Source organism: Sarcophilus harrisii, chromosome 4, assembly GCF_902635505.1.
Source record: "Sarcophilus harrisii chromosome 4, mSarHar1.11, whole genome shotgun sequence".
In the NCBI taxonomy this organism is placed as follows: Eukaryota; Metazoa; Chordata; class Mammalia; order Dasyuromorphia; family Dasyuridae; genus Sarcophilus; species Sarcophilus harrisii.
The window spans coordinates 116,001,932-116,020,488 of record NC_045429.1 but is presented as its reverse complement, the minus strand read 5'-3'; the positions used below and the strand labels follow the sequence as shown (position 1 = coordinate 116,020,488).

Below are 18,557 nucleotides of genomic sequence, written 5' to 3'. Positions count from 1 at the left end.
TTAGACACTTCCTGGGTCCATTGTTGTCCATTTTGCCATTAGAAATGCATATATTAAGTCTGATATTATTCAGATGGTAACTGATGTAAATGTGATTTTTTCTGTTAAGCTTTGACTTCAGGATTCCAGTCAGACTCAACATACAAAGCTTCAATTTTATTTTGATAGTCTTAAACACAATTTGTCTTTCAAGGGGAAGAAGAAGGCATTTTAAAGTATCACCTTCATTTATTGGTTCAATGAACTTTAAGTTCAAATTCAGTCTTCAGTTTTTCTTTCTCCTTGATATATATTAAGAAGTTTTCACTTACCTAACTTAAATAATATTTTGGTATCAATGAATAAAGATTCTGCAATATGAAAAAGTTAGTTAATGTGTCTTCATGTATGCACACCAAATGATTAGTGTAGCATTTTATTTTGGCTCAGTTTTTGACTTGAAAGTAACATTTAACTTTATTTATTGATTAATTTCAACATTATGTGTTGAAACCATGGAACAAATCATGTGTTGTGGCATGTTTAAATAGAGAACAGTTTTCCATATGGATATCTGTTGAAATCTTTACAAATTGTTAAGCCATTAGAGTTGATAGAGACAATTTAGCATGGTTCAATATGATTGATTTGATCTTAAAAGGAGATATTTTGGGCCAGAACTTGAAACAAGGTATTAAGTACAACTGATAGAAACAATGCTTCTGTTCACACCTTTAGAGAGCTCATAGAAGCAAGAAATATTTAAGTACTCATTGGAGTTCACATGTTTGGGAGATTTCAGGGTTTAGAAAGAGATATCTGAATTCACACCTCCCTTAATTCCTGCCTCCAGAAGGCGGAGTCAGCCTTTTACACTCAGCAAAAATACAGCTCCAGGGAGCCACTCGAGAGAGTTACTTGGGAATATTCCCAGGGGTTGGAGAGGAGCACTCTGGGAGGAAGTCCACAAGCCTTCTGTCCGAGGCAAGAAAAAGTCATTACAACTTTCACCTTGGTACTGGCTGGAGGCTGAAGAAAGCAGAGGCAGGAGCAAAGGACAAAGCTGCAAGAGCTCTTAGAACCAAGCAGAGAGATAGGCCTCTGAGCTAACTGGGCTGTATTGAAGGACACAATAAAAGATCTGAACTTTTATCAGCTGGCTGCGATTTTGGGTGATTATTTACTTGTAACTGAAACTAAGGCTGCCTCCAGAAAACCTCCCCGAGAAACCTGCTTTCTCCCAGAGAGAACGATCATCTTCTTATATTTTAAAGAACAAAAACACCAACAGATATATATGGATATATACAATGTTCCTTCAATGTGTGCATCTATTTTATACATATGGAGCATGTTCAATCCTAGGATTATAAATCAGTGCAGAGCTGAGTCAAAAACTTTGTGATAATCTATAAGGGCTATATCAGTGTAGAATAATATGTATATAAACATATAAATCATAATATGTATTATGTACAAAATATGTAGATAGTCTATAAACAAGCCACTTAAAGGTGGTTTATTTTAAATAATCATTGAATCAGTAAGAAGTTGCTCTTTATATCTTTGGTACATTTTGGAATTTTTTTGCTCCCCATAAAAATGTTGCTTTCTTCATAGTAGTTCTAGTATTAGTGTTGGTAGTTTTTTCAGTGGTAAGTCATGGTTATTTTATACAAAGTACATAAATAGGTAATTAATCTACATTTGAAAGAGAGGAAGGGAAAAGAATAAGAACTTATTAAGTATCCAGTGCCTATTAAATGCTAGGAGCTATGCTAAGTATAATACAAAAAATTTTTTTTATCCTCTAAACATTAATAGTATGTGAAAGATATGCTATTAATATCCTATTTTAGAGTTGAGGAAACTGAGACAGAGGTTATGTGACTTGCCCAGGGGAACAGAGTTAGTAAGTATCTGTAGCCATATTTGAAGTTAGGTCTTCCTGATTCCAAGTCCAATGCTCTATTCGTTGCATCACCTACATATGTCCCAAAATAACAGACATATTTATTATGTGCTAGACATTATGCTAAACATGTTACACATATCATCTCACTTGATAATGTAATAATGTATGTTTGATAAAAGAGTTATTTCATGCTCTCATCTTTTGGTTTAAAGGTATATGCTGCCATCTGTTAGAAGCAGGATTGGTATCAATATAGTCCCACTCTTTTCCAGTTTTAAGGAGTATTTAGAATTTCACTTTTCTTTCTTTCAATGACTTCTATCTTTCTATGTTGCTTTTGATCTGATTTGTGCTTGCATTGTGTTGGATGTGTTTTGACCAGAGACCATCAGAAATTATATCACATGATCCTTTTTTGGGGGGGAGTTTTTTGTCCTAATTTTTTTTGCTGCTGTAATCTCTGCAGTATAATTTTTTAAAATAGATAATGAATTATTTGATTAATTTTTAAAACTTTACTCCTTATATTATTTTAATCTTTTGCTTTTAATTCTTGATTAATACTTTCAAGAATTTTTGATCTATATCTATATCTATATCTATAGGTATGTCTATATCTATATCTATTTGTTTTCTGGATTCCATTGTGAAATACTCTTTGTCTTTGCCTTTAATCAAGTAATCTATTATTTAATTTTCTACTTCATATTCCAGTTAAATATTGATATAATCTTATAATATCTTTTTATTGATCTTTAATAATTTACTTATCCTGCTTCTTCCATTTTGATATTTGATGTCTGTTCTTAGGAACATTCTTAGGTAGTATAACTTTTCCTCTATCATCCTTGCCATGGTAATGACACAGTTTTTATACTATTGTATGATGGTCTTGGTAAGTTTTCATACTCTATCAAATATTGTAGGAAAATACATTCATGGTAGTTTTAATAGATTCTAACATTTTTTGAATTCCTGTTTTTGTATAGTTGGTTCTTTTAAAAATTTGCAATAATTCAATTTATTTTTCATAAACTTATCAAAGTGAAGTAGCATTAAGGAATTAAAAAATGTCTTAAATAAAGAGGATTTTTTGAAACCCCCAATCTAAATTTGCTCATCTCCTTTTCAAAGTCATTTAAGACATCAACCATTCATTAGTCAATAGATTTTGTCATCCACTTAATTCTATAGTTAGCTCTTCTGCAGCTGTGCTAATTAAATGTAGATTTCAATGACTTCTAGTTTTTCCTCTAATTCCTCTATATTTTTTCTTCCTAGTAATCTATGTGAACAACACTTCAATTTTTATTTCCTTTTTTGTGTGTTATATGGCATTAAGTATGAAGCTATCTAATTACAATTCCCCTGGATTGATTCCTCATACATATGTTATATGACTTGGAATTGAGGAAATTATTGTGAAAAAGTAATAGAAATTCCATGTTTATAATTGGTAAAATCCATTTTATATGACATGATACTGTTGCAAAAACAACATTTTGTTGGGAAAAAAAATCATAACTTTAGTTTTTTTCATACATACTTTTCATTTACTAGCTTTTAATCAATGCAATTGGTACCAAAACTTTTTCAGCAGGTGAACAATTTTTATGTCTTATTTATTTTGATTTATCTTGTTTTTTTGTGGTACCATAACACAAAGGTACCGTAACATTTATTCTGCTGACCTTCATGTTAAGGTGATATTGAGGATAGTTCTGAGCAGGGCTAGCTTCTAACCTACTATCATCCTATTTCTTAGATTCATAGAAACAATCACATCATACTAAATTGGATGCTAAGCCAGTCAGTAGCATTGCCAGACCTTCATTGATCACTATTTCGACATTCAAGTTGCGTCTTTACAACTTCTGTAGCAGACTCAGGATACACAGAAATTTCAACATACAGCACTTTTGGCTTTCTCTTTGTTTTGCCATTGCTCTTTTCCTCTCTTGTGAGATAGATGATGGATTGAATTTAGAGACTATTATTATTATTATTATGCCTCTGCCAGGAAACAAGTGGATTGCTACACATTGGTAATTACTTTTTTTTTCTTTTTTAAAAAAAAAATCAATATTTATCACATGCCATTGGTAAGCCCATGAGGGGATATTTAACACAGAAGAGATTTTAAGATGTATGACTTGTTTAAAATTTGTTGGAAATAAATATTGGTATTATCTAGTGTGCTTGAAGAATGGACATTCTCAATTATTCATCACCTGAATATAGTGAAATTGACTTGGAAAAGTAACTTTTGCATGTGAAGAGTCATCCAGATTAGTCTCGATGTACATTTAAATATATAATCTTTTAACCATTTGTTTAATTTAGTAACCCATCAAATTAGTTTTCTTCATCTTATTTCTTTCAAAGATTTACCTTCTTTCTTTATATCCTTACAGATCCCAGAAATCCTTTAAGTCTTTGTTTTTATACTACCATGACCAGACTTAAAATACAAATCCTCTTTATTTTAATAGAAACTTCTAACACAACTTAACTTTAATATAAACTTCTAAGACAACACTCACAAAGACGCACACACGTGCACACACACACACACACAATGATAATCTTATTTGAGAGTGCATAATACATCATCTAATAAATTAAATTAACATAATTTACACAAATCAAGAAACTTGTGAAAATGTTAGTCAATCAAAAGTTATTACTCAAAAATCTTTATAATTTAATCTCTACATTGTAAAAGCATTTGAAGGCATGCTACATATATCTGCTGTATCATTACTTGAAATTTTCATGGTAGGAATGCTGACATATCAACTATCATGATACTTATCTCCAAATTTAATAAGGCACTTCTGATTAAGTCACATAGAAATGCTAAATACTTAGGTGTGTGATCTAAATACTGTTTCCTGAATTAAAAAATACTGATATCGGAGTAAAAAATCAAAATTTGTTATCTTAATGCTATCTATATGTTTCTTGAAAACAGTGGTCCAAAAATATTTGCAAATGAACTTCATGGTATCTAATTCATCCTTGAACCTTGCAATGAACTTTGTAAAACTTTCTATTAATCTCTGTCAGACTCTAAAACTAAAGACTATTTTCTTCCTCCCTATGATTCATGGACTTGTAGATGCAGGTCATCATTTTGTTGTGGAAAAGAAAGTAGAGAGCCTCACTTGCCATTTCCTGCTTCTTCTTTCAGGCTCTAGAGTAGGGGGAGGTCAGGACTTGAGCCTGGGCTGAGGCAATGCCCAGTCTAGTGAGTGGCTGGGGTATGGAGGGTTTGACTGTATCCTCCTAGCTTCATGCACCCAGCTCATGCCCAGGCCTACACATTGGTAGTTTCCACTAGATATAACAGTTTTGAAAGAATGGAGTTACAGAGAGATTGGTGACTGTTTTATCTTTAAGATTTGTTACCTATATCTATATTATTGCTGAGATTACCCAAATTTGTATCTTAACCAAGTCACAAAGATTGACTTCCTTGGTTAGTTGTTATTTTCTGGGAATAGCTTCTGCACAAGCCAAGTCTTTATTTACAAAGCAAGTTTGACACAAGGGGAAAATTTATTACCAAATAATAAAGGTGCTGATTGCACTAGGATTTGGGAAGCCCTTTTATTCCTGAAATCTTGGCTGGACAAAGCATCTGGGGACATGAAAACTTCTTCCCACCCTTCTTCCTACTCCCAAGTGCTTCCTCTATGAGAAGGGTGGAGGAGAATTTGGTCATTCTGTTGGAAGCTCTTATGCTCAGGCAAAAAATATGAATAGATGACCAAAGAGATGTTTTCCATATCTCATTTAGTCAGGCCTGGCTTTCTGTTATGTTTTATTCAATAGTGGCTGGTGAGTTTAATGGGTATCTCTCCTTAATTTCCTATTATCTATTCTCTCCCCATTCCAAGCTCTCTCCCTAGTGACTTACCAATTATTTTTTAGTTCTGATTTTCAAACTTGTTTTTCAAGCTTGGGCAGAATGGGAAAAGCATTCTCTTCTTCATTATGCTATTTACTGTGTGTTATAGATATGAGGTTAAATTTTTATCTACACAGATCTCTGCAGTTTGGATTATTGCTGCCATATTGGTTTGTGATTAGTAATGGGATGTGGATGACTAAAAAAGGTTAGGAGTGAAAATCTAGCTAAGCAAGCAGGATTAGACAGATGATGTAGAGTTAAGTAGGTTCTTAGAGCTTGGTTAATAATAAAAGAAGCAAGCAACTATCATAGATTTAGTCAGTCATGCAAACAGGGACCACAATCTGGGAGGAAGAAGACAACAGCAGCACAAATGGGCAAAGATGACAAATCTTGACCATAGGGTAGAGACTGAATCATCTCTGTTCTGTATTATATTGGCTGTTAGATGTGGGTAAAGCTGAGACTTTAAGGATTGAACATAGACCAAAAAGAATCATAATCTCAGAGCCTAAATGGATGGATTCACATAATTCTAGATCCAAAAGAGAACCGAGAAGCATCTGGTACAAGCCATAGTAAAACAAGAATCCCATTTATAAAATCCCTGACAAAGCAGTACCCAGTCTCTAGATCCTAAAGATGTCTAGATATGGAAAACTCATTAGCTTCCAGGGCTGCCTGTTCCATATTTGAACAATTTAATAATTAAGAAGTATTTTTAAATATCAAAGTTAAGGTGACTCTAACTCATTGCTTGTTTTTTTCCAAAGTCCATGCCAACGCCCACTCCATAACTGCTTTTTAAAAATTAATTTTTTAAATCAACATACATTCATTTCTCTTCTTTTGTATGTCCCCCACCTGTCCCCCTTTAAAAAGAAAAAGAAAAAGAAAAAAACAAAATCCTTGTAACCAATATGCACAGCCAAGCAAAACAATTCCCCATATTGGCCAAAACATAATTTCTTTTCTGCATGATTGTTTTTCAGTTACTTGAAGGGCAACTATTATCTACTCAACATTTTTCCATCTTGTCTCCAAGGATATTGTAAGGACAACCAGAGGACAATAAAAAACTGGAAATGAATCTTATTCCTGATTGAGGCAAGGACAAAGATATAAGGATTGCCTTTTTACTTGGACTTTGAGATTTCAAAGTTAGTAAAGATATTGCTATTTAAAAAAAAATTCTATTTCCTTTAAAGTTGTTAAATGATTCTTAGTAATTTAGTACTGAAATCCAAATGGTCTACCAGTAAAAAGTTATGGTCTTTGAGTAAGAAGACCTGAATTTTTGTTGTTGTAGACTGATGGGACTATGTGACCTTGGGCAAATTAACATATAGAGTACTGTACTGTGTGTCTATGGGCAAATTAGCATTTCTGGATCTTGGTCTTCTCATCTGTTTTATTCCCAGACTTATATTTGATTGGTGTAAATAATTACTCAAAAGAAACTCCCTCTATTAATTTAAATCCACAATTGTATTGGGATTTAAAGTCTTAGAAAGTTGCTTGGGCAGTAAGAGGTTAGTTAAATGGTTTGCCAAATATTTTATGCTTGATTCAGAAAAACCAAGTAGATGGTTCCAGTAAATAGAGCTCTGGAGCTGAAGCCAGGAGAGACCTGAGTTCAAATTCAATCTCAGATACTAGTTTTGTAACCTTGGGAAAGCTACTTATCTGTCAGCCTCAGTTTTTTATGTAAAATGGAGATGATAATAACACTTATCTCTTATGTTTCATTTGATCAAATCAAATTATATAATATTAATAAAGAATTCTCAAAACAATGAGTTATATAAATGATATCAATGATCAATAATTACTTGTAATTAAAATTAATTTCCAATTTATAAAATAATGGTTTAATATTGATAATGTTAGTTAACAATTGGTATTATTAGTTATTAATAATAGCCTAACAGGTTTTTCTAATTCTAAAAACCATCTCTTTATTCATTATCCAATGCTGATTAATTATATTCAACCTTTCTAATAATCAGAGTGATTATATAAGGACATATGGAGATATGTTATGAGGGATAATAGGTGTCAAAGCCCCAAGAAGAGAACATGAATGGTCAAATATAACAACTGTTAAGCATAATTTTAAAACAAAGATTAGTAGATTAATCTGATATCATGATACAAAAAGCAATCACTCTTCACTTCCTCTTCCTATCTTGATTTCCCTTGGTGGAGACAAGGGCCCAATTCTCTCCTACAATTATTAAAATATGCTTTTTCTCTAGTCATAGCTTATTCATATGATCCATTGTGTTTTGATTGAAGGAAGGGAGGATTCAGAGTATCCCTTTTATATGTCTGGACCCTAACTTTCAATTCTAAGTTTTCAAATTTTAAAGGAGAAAATAAAATAAAGTCACACTGTAATGGGGAAGAAGACTTCTTCAGCTCAGACAGATGGTGAAGAAGGCTTCAGCTGTGGTGGGGAGGGATTCTTAAGTGATTCAGGAAATAGACAAGAGAGCCCCCAGGGGAGGTGGGTGGGGAACCTTGTGAGAAAGGAAGTGCTTTTCACATTAAAAAAAATTTATTTCAACACATAGCAGGGGTTTCCATGAAGTCTTCTTTGTAATTTGTTTCAGCTCACTTTCTGGCACCCAGTTAATTCTTCCTCCCCCTCTCCTGGGGCTGGAAAACATTACAGTTACTGAAATGCACAGGGAGTCTCTTTGGAGTCAGCCTTAAAATCCTCTCCTGGTAAAAGAGACAAATATGAAATGATTTTCTGGCCAACTTCTCAAAGATGATCATAGAACTGGGGTGGGAGGGCCCTCAAAAGCCATGTAACCCACCCCATTTATTTTACAGATGAAGAAACTAAGGACTGAGCCAATTTAAGTAATGTACCCAGATCACCTAGGGAGGAAATGTCAGAGGTAAGATATGTAGGCTAGGTCCTTAGACTCTGTAGAACATATTTTGTGCTGTATCATGAAGTACATTTCAAAGATATCTAAATATTTCCTTCATTTCATGCTTGTTTTCTTATATTGGGAGTCTGAGAGATAGTAATGCTGGAAGAGATACCCCATTTATTATTGGAGCTATTAGATCCAGCTATTTTAGATATCACAGAACAATAAAAATTACCTTGTTTTATAGAACATCATTAGAATGGAAGGGACCTTAGATATGAAAGAGGTCAACTCCCTCTCTTTATAGTTGTTAGATCAGAAAGCATTTATTAAGTTCTTACTATTGACTAGGAATTGTGCTGATCAGTGGGAACACAAATACAAACAAATAAAAGGTTTCTGTTTAGAATGAGTTTACATTCTAATGGGGGAAGATAAATCCATAAAGGGGGGTGGGGGGCGGGGAGAAGGAGAAGATACCTATGTAGGGGAATGGTGGAAAATTCCAAGGAGTCAGGAGCAAAGTTCAGAGAAGAATGGAGGTGTGAGCTTGGCTGGCCTGGGTATTTTTTAAAAAGGACATTTCTGGGAGGAACTCGATTGGAAGAGAGAGCTATAGAAGTGGAGGAATTTTCCAGGGGTAAAAAAGCTACTGGGGATCTCCTGAGAAATCCAAAGAGTGAGGAGAAGTTCCAAGAGAAGATTAGAGGAATGATAAGGACACTGAGTTCAGACTATAGTTGGAAGAATGAATTAATTTGGAGTTGGAGACCTGAGTTTGAGTTCTGTCTCTGCTACTTAAACTTCTTGGATTTATTTCCTTATCTGGCTTCTCTTCTTAAGTTTTCTCATCTTAAAAAGTATAAGGGTTGGATTAGATGTCCCTCAAGATTCCTTCCATTTCTAAATATATGATCCTGTGATTCTTTTCTCAAAAGCACATAGGGGTAAGGAAGTGGTGATGGGCAGAAATGATATTATAACCTGGATCTCCTTGATGAGGTGAAGTCTAGTTTTTGGGGCTCCCGGTATGGGAACCAAAAATATGATGAGGTTTAGGTTTTGGGGTTCCCTTTTGTAGGGAACCAAATGATAAGGTCTAGATTTAGGGAACCAAAATGAGATTAGGGTTTTTGGTGGTCAGGGAGTTAAGGTCTAGTGGCAGGTTTGGAGTTCCAGGAACCAAATGGAGAGGTTTGGCTCCCCTGGAATTCCTTGGGATTTGGCACAAGGGTAGGGAATTTTGGGGAACTCCCTTCTGGTGGTGTTGAGGTGTAGATCAAATGTTGAGGTCTAGATTTGGGGTACCTAAATGAAATTAGGGTTTAGTTAAGGTCTAGTGGCAGGTTTGGGGTACAGGGAGTCAAACAGAGTTCCTCTGCAACCCCCTTGGATTCGGGACAAGGATACGGCGGTATATGTGGTCTAGTAGCGGTGCGAATTCCCAATAAAAGCATTTATTGGCCCAGAGAGCTAGATTGATAAAAGAGGTTTATTAATGAGTTTAGAAGTAGGAGATAGGTGAAGGTAGAGACAAGGAGAGCACTGGACAGAGGGTCCAGTGGACAGAGGGTCCTCATGTTTGGCTACCATGTTTGGAATCTGCAAAGAGGTGTTCCCAGTGTGATCCTTTTAAGTCAGAGACTTAGCTCGAGGGGCTTTTGGGTGTAGCCCCAAAGTTGGGTCAGATCCGGGTGGGGCTGGGACAGGTCCAGATCTTCTACTGGAATTCAAAGGGACCAGGATTTGTGAGTCAAAGGGTAATTTACATTAACTGTGGGGGGTGGGGAGGTGAGGGGGTTGGGAATCAAAGATTGGAATCTTTCTGGCATCAGTGGCACAGGGATTCTCTGTAAAGGAATCTACAAACCCGAAAACCTAGCCTGATAAAAGAGGTTTATTATATAGATTGGGAAGTAAGGTTAGAAATCTTGACAGAGAGGCATAAAGTCTCTTTAGGGGAATAGGTGAGGAGAAAGAGAGGGTAACATTGGAAAAGAATATTATTCCAGTGGGCAGAGGCTTCTTTGGCATAGCATGGCATAGCCTAGCATAGCATAGCAGGCATGTTTGGAACCTTTGCAAAGAGAAGATTTTAGATTGGCTCTTTTATAGGAGCTTTGGCTGGAAGCTGCCGGGGACTAGTGGGTGGAGTCCCAGGTTGGCTCATCTACTAGCTGGGTTTCAGCTTGAGCTGGAATTTGAATAGAATTGAATGAATTTCTTTAATTCAATAGGGTTGGAATTCTTTTGCTCAGGACTGAACCAACCCCATCTAGATAGCAGAATGAAACTGTTTGCCTTTTTTCCCTCAGGTAGGGTCCCTCACTGAGGCAGAGTTGAAGATTTTCTCCTTCAAGGAGATTTAGAGTTATGGGGTCCCTTCTTCATCCTAATTGCCAATCCTATGCTCTCCATTGAATTTATGATATAAATGGTATTGGAAACTCCAAGTAGCCAACTTAGAGCTTCTAAATCCCATTAGATACATTCCTATTGACAAAGTCTATTATTATTGTCTGCCTTTACATGAATGTAAGAACTGAGCCCTATTTTTGTGCATTAAACTCCCAATCAAATCACGCTATCTCATAATCTGAGTACTATTTGAAATTTCTTTTCAGGACTGATTTTGAATACCAAAATAGACTAGAATACTTAATGAATGGCTTGCAATAACTGAAAATAAATAAAAATGGGAGCAAGGTAGAGAAAGGGTGGATAAATTTAATTTTCAGTCTTGAGTTCCTTACCTTTAATTCTCTAACTCCAGAGACATGTCTTATTTATTTTCATACCCTCCCCTTTGCCCTCAAATCCTGTCTAGACTCAGTTACCTATTCCATTTAACCTGACCATAGGTAGTTATCAAGCTATAAACTATTAAAATCCTAAATTTGGGACCTGGAAGAGAGCTTAGAGTTCATTTAGCTCAATTCATTTATGAGATAGAGGAAATGATTTGCTCAATACCACATAGAATCTATTCAGCATCTAGTCATTCTTTCTGATGATCTCACTATGGTTTAATGATCTAAATTTCAGTGATGAAGAAGTTTCATGTTCTTGTCACCTAATCTTCTGCCCCAGCCCCACACATTCACTGTGTATATATCTACATGTCCATCATCTGGCCCTTCTGCAAAGTCTTTGAGTGGAGGTGTTCTATCAACACAGCATTTCTGAACAGATACTACAATATTTCTTGGGAGTGATAGAAGTAGACATTCATTAATGTTAATTTTCTGGATCTGATTAGAGAGGTATGGGGTATAGTAGAAAGAACATTGGACCTTCGGGGTACCTGAGTTTGAATTTAGGTTCCTCTGTTTCCTAGTTCTGTGGCCAAAGGCAAGTCACATGATCTTTCTGAAACTCAGTTTTTTCATCTATAAAATGAGGATAATAAAACATATACTACTTATCTCACAGGGTTGTTATGGGGAAAATGCTACAGAAACTTGAGTTATTATTTTTAATAAGTATACTATCTTTCAAAATGTAACTTTCTAAATTATGGACACACATGCCATCAGCCCATATAACCTTTCTTGATGCTCTACTGCAAATGTGGGCCACAAATCAAATTTACTTGGATTGAATCTTGTACATTGTAGAGCCAATCTGGCCACAGGGCACACATCAACGTTGCATGCTGCCTCTTGTCATATTGATCTGTCTAGAAAATGCTGACTACTACAGTGAGTGTGGGCTAAAAGAGCTCACCCATGTGGAAGACACAAGCCTAGTCTTTAACCACTTTTCCTTTTGCTAAGCCTTATTCTCTAAGAGGCCACGAGTACAGCATGTTAATTCAAACATTTCATAACCATGAAACCACTGAATATCTCAATATCCGAATATGCATTCTCATTTGCCTACCCTATGTTAACAGAGAAACATTTGGTTTTAAACAAGACTTTATTTGGGGGGAAAAGTATATAGAATTACATCTGAAAATGTAATTATTGAAAAGATAAACCATATGTCATTTTTGTGTTGAGTTCCTGTTCACCATGACTGTTTTGAAAAGTTCATTTGGAGGTGTTTGGAATTTCTAATTCTTTTGTTACTAGGCTGGATAAGTTGAATATATCTTAACTCACCAGTCATGTGTGTTCTTGTTTTGATGTAGCTCCTGCCAAAGCATCTAGAAGTCCCAGTGGTATAATTTTACTACAAAAAAAGAGCCGAAGTTGTTGACTCAGAAATCCTGAGCCTGAATCTGCTCACCCATTTCTCCACCATGAAGAAGGTTTGTCATGAAAAAGAAATTATCATAAACATGCAGAGGCAGTTCTTGGGATGAGGGGGAGGAAGGTAAATGACTGGAGGAGAAACAGGGCCCTTGTTATGATGTAGGTGACTCAAATGCTGCTTCCTCTCTTTTGAGCAGGTGCAGTATAATATAGGGTACCTTCACCCATCATTTCTGCTTTTCCCAGAAACCCTCAGGGTCTTTCCCTCTCAGATTTTTTTATTTAGAATTTTTTTTGGGGGGGAGGATTCTTTGCTTCTATTGCCACTTAGCCTTAATCACTGAATGGGTGTGGCTTCAGTCAAACTGAGACCTATTAAAGATCTTTGTCATCCTGATCTATATCTTGTCACTGGACTCAGAAGGCTCTGGAGCGGACAGTGAGCCAGGTGACCTTGCACAGTCCTCCCTCACTTAAATCCAATCATTTGCATGTCATGACATTAGCTCCCTGATGTCATGGTCCTCTTCAAGAATGAAAGACAAGCAGCAACAACAATCTTTTCCATCCATTTGCACATAATGACATGGAACCCACCCCAGTGCAGACAATCATTAAAGGACATTTAAATCTCTTGAGGATATTGATTCTGATACAAGGTCAGAGGAGTATGGAATTCAAAACTGGAAATTTTATTAGATCTTCTTTACTTTAATTCTCGTTTTATATATGAGGAGACTGAGGAAAGATAAAGTGACCTGCTCAAAGTCATATTGAAATCTAAAAGAGTAAATAAACCTGTATACATGTAAAAACTGGTTCTGTTACTTTTCAAAGTCACTGGGTAAAATTAGAATTTTTGGTGTTATCCTTGAGAACTCTTCTTATATTTTGCCTTTCCAAATTTGTTTCTCCAGCACCTAGCACAGTACTTGGGACATAGTAGGTCCTTAATAGCTAATAATAAATGTTTTAAATAATAATAAGATAATAAATTTTACTAAATAATACTATTTGACTAACTAAAATTCTCAATTTATCTTTAGACCATCTACTAAGTTTGCTGTTTTAGGGAAGGTATCAGTGCAGTGGAAAAAACATTATATTTGGACTCCAGATTTCAGTACTGACTCTGCCATTTGCTATATGTATGACCTTGGACAATACACTTCCTAATGCATCTCGGTTTCCTTATTTATTAATGGAAAATAAGGCTTAACTACATTTCTGAAGCCTTTTCTAGCTCCTAATCAGTGAATTCTAGGATTACTGATGTAACACTAGAAGGGATCTTTGAGATCAACTAGTTCAACACCATAACTTTACACTTGAAAAAACTGAGTCCCACAGAGAGGAAGTAAATTACCAACGATCACATGAACATTGCATGCTTCCTCTTGCTATATTGTCCTGCCTAGAAAAATGATAACTCTTAAAGTGAGTGTGGGTTAAAAGGCTCATCCATGTGGAAGACACAAACCTAGTCTTCAATCACTTTTCCCTTTGCTAAGCTTTATTCTCAAGGCCACAAGTGCAGCATCTTAATTCAAACATTTCATAGCCATGAAACCACTGAATATCTCAATATACAAATATACATTCTCATAGTCAAGTCTAGTACTTCAATGACTCTTAATTTTGACCTTTGAGGCCCAAAAGAACAAGTCTAATTCTTCTAGGCTAAAGCCCTTCAAATACTTGCAAGACAATGATTTCTGTAGGATATCCCTAAGTAATTTCTTCTCCAGGTTAAACATACCAGTTCCTTTTACTCTGATATGTTTTGAAATATCTTTGTTTTCCTCCTCCGGATGATGCATATGCAGGAACTGCTTAATTCATGTTTGTTGAATTACAAAGAATTGAGAATGTATTGTAATGATTGTTGCCAATGCACATGGCACTTTTAGGTATTCATGTCAAAAAATTAATGAAAAGCAAATTGTTGTGTTTTGGGAAATGTCACCATAGGTGGAAGACTAAGAACTAAAACTGTCCTTAAAGTTTATAACTGAGTTATAAAAAATGAACAAATAAATAAGCATCTTGGACCCTATTACTATTACCTAAGAGGCATCATGCTATTTAAAATCTAACCTTGTACATCATCATAATTTAGATCAGTGCATGCCAGAATGATGTAACTGCAGCTTCTATGAATTTTAGTGAAAAGGTGTTTGGCCTCAAATTAAAACTCAAAAGAAGGATTTCCAATAACAGGATTTAAAATATCCAGTCATCATATCAATACCTTTTGGGAATGAAGGAGTAATGATTAAAAGCCCAAGGCAGCCCTTATCAGCAGTCAGTCATGTTTCATTTTTCAGGGCCTTCCTTTCGTTTTTAAAAGGTTTTTTTCTGTCACTGGGAGATGGAATTTTGCTGCCTTTTGGGAGATGAAAAGACTTACTTGCTCAAACTCTAACTAAGCCAGTTATGTCCAAGGATGCTAAAAAAAAGGTGAAACTGAAATATCAAAGAATTCTTTGACTTATGCAAGGATAAACAGGGTAAAACTATAAATATAATTTTAACTATATTTATATATATATAGTATACATATATAGTATAGTATAACATATATACTATAAATAAGAATATTATAATAAAACTATAAATAAGAAACAAAAACATGAAAAAGTATTTTTCCTTTCCGCTTTGTATGTGCTAATAATTTAGCTTACTGTGTTTGATGCAACAGAAAATTTTAAAATAATATTATGGTGCCAGTTAAATTGCATTATTATCCTGAAACCAGTCATTAGAATTTAAAGAAAAAGGAACTAAATATTTTCAACATGGAGGTAATAAAGTCTTTAAAAGCTAAAAATTGTTTGCTAAAGACATTCATACTAAAAATGAAAAAGCTATTGAAACATCTCTAACAAAGAAAGTTATATTGTTATGGCTGGAGAAATGAACACAATAGCTACGATGCTAATAAAGCCTTGTGCAGTTGGCATAATGCCAATAGCTCTTTGATGAAAAGTTACTAAGAGAAATCTTGTCAGTGGCACGTTCTAATGATATAATAATGTACTGTTGCAGATTTTGCTACGTGCATGTATTAAACTAAGATTTTGTTGCAGAATTGTATTATTGTCTTACAAATGGATGACTCTACACATATGATTGTACTTAAAATTTTGCTTATATTCTTCTGTCTGGTATCAGTACTAACTAATCATGTAAGGTCTTTTATGCAAATATTTGCAAGAAACATAAGTGATGCTGAAATATTCACAGTATTTAATAACTTTTTGAATCTCATGGTTTGTTCGAACAGCTAACTATGTTGACATTTGTACTGATAGTGCAAAAGCAATGATGGGTAAAGGTAGTGCTTCAAGTCTCTCCATCCTCTAATTCATTCTCCAATCAGTCACAAAAATAATTTTCTTAAAGCACTGGTCTCACCATGCCATTCACCTATTCAAGGAATACTGGTATTTCCCGATATATTTAGTGGCAAATACACAACCCTCCACTTGGCATTCAAACCTTTCATAACCTGACCCTCTTCTCTGCCTTTCCAATTTTCTTTCACCTCACACTGGCCTTTTTTTCTATTCCACAAACAAGACACGCCATCTCTCAGTTCTAAGCATTTTTTTTCCTGGCTCTCCCCCATACCGCGAATGCTCTCCTTTCCTTTATCTGCCTTCTAGTTTCCTTTAAGCCCCCATCTGTTACAAGAAGCCTTTCCAAAGCCCTTTTATTTCTAGTACCTTTTCTCTACTAATTATTTCCTGTTTATTCTGCATATGGATTGTTTGAATATATTTGTTTACATGTTGTCTACCTCCATTACTTTGTATATTCCTTAATGATCAAAACTGTCTTTTGTCTCCTTTTTATACTTAGCACTTACAGTGCCTGAAATATACTAAGTTCTCCATAGAAATCAAGACAATGACACCAGTGACAATGTATTAATAGTCATTGTATTCTTTACTAGCAAATATATGCAATAAAAAATTAGTTCACTTAACAATGTAAGATGAACTAATAAAAAATTTATTTTATTAAATCTCCCTTGAATGAGAGAAAAAATAACCATGTATTAAGCAATTACTATGTTCCAGACATTGTATTAAGCCAAAATAATATCTTATTTGATCTTTACAATAACCCTGAGGTAGATGCTATTTATTATCTTCACCATACAGTGAGGAAACTGAGGCAGACAGAGATTAAGGGACCTGTTCAGAGTCACACAACTAGCAAATGTTTAAGGTCAGATATGAATTTTACTCTTTCTAACTCCAGACCTAGCACTTTGTTCATTATACTCCCTAGCTCCCTTTAGTATACTGATTTTTAATTTTCAGTGTGATGAATTGGAAAGTATTCAGAAAACACATATTTATAGAGAAGCATGATGGTTGTCTTGAGGAAAAATCCTTGTATGATTGTTTCAGTTGTGAACTGAACTAGTTATTTTTTTCATGGAAACCATTTTTCTTGAAAGAATGACTGACAGTCTATATTTATTTAGGCTTAGGCATTTTACAGATATTCACGAAAATGAAAAAAATTGAGCCTGTTACTTCAAGGAAAATAACTGACATATTTATTACCAATGACAAAAACTTTAGGTTTTAAACAAAAATTAGAATTGGAACATTTGTATCTAATACTGTGAGCTTAACAGTTTTCCAAATATTAAAGACTTTCCTAATGAGATCAACAATGCAATAAACAAATATGATTTTTTGATATTGTATAATGAAATATGTCAACATTTGAAAGATCTGCCTAAGTCATGAACTAATATTTCCTAAATTATCCTTGCAATATGTTCCAAAATCATGGATGAACAAAATATTAATTCAATGTGCAAGAGAGCAATGGGTTTTAATGTGACAAAGCAACATAATTATTAATATAGTTTCATGTTCCATTTTTCAAAACTGTTAAGAAATGGTCACTTGTTGACTTTTGGTGTGGTATCCCTGAAGAACATTTTTAATTCTCTGAAAAGACTATTAACTTCTTTATTCCAGCCACTTATCTGTGTGAAGCCAGATTTTCTTTATATAGTTCATCCAAAATAATGTACCACAAAAGACTGAATACAAAAGATGTGAAAATCCAGCTGTCTTCTATTAAGATAGACAAAAAAGAATTTTTCAAAAATATGTGAAATAATGCTACTTTTCTCACTAATATTTTTATTTGGGAAAATTTAGTTATTTTTCATAAAAGTATGTTATTTACATTAACATTTAATAAGCTTTTATTGTTATTTTAAAATGAACCAAATACATATTTTAAATGTGTATCCATTTTAATTTCAAATATGATAAATATTAATGTTAAAAATTTCATTTGCATCCTCAATAATTTTATTAAGTATAAAGTAGTCCTTAGTCCAAAAAGTTTGAGAACCTATGTACTACATAATGCCACTCTCATGGTTATTATAGATGTTTAATGTGCACAGTGATTTTGATGTTTATGTGATCACATAAAACTCTGACCCTTACTAAGTACAAAGTATTTTGGTAGTTTATCAAACACTCATCAAATTGTTTACAAAGCCTACAAAAGTTTGACTTTTAAGAGCAAATCAATTCTCAAACTGATGGTCATGTGCATATCTTCATCTGTGTTTTGTATATAGCACCAGAGTAGCTCTCTTATTCTCCATTACTCTG

The 18,557-nt window shown here is 34.4% G+C and overlaps 1 pseudogene; it reads right to left on the bottom strand.

The window, feature by feature from the left end:
- Positions 1-4,598: 4,598 nt before the first annotated feature.
- On the bottom strand, positions 4,599-5,068 carry LOC111720438 (annotated as a pseudogene).
- Positions 5,069-18,557: the final 13,489 nt, after the last annotated feature.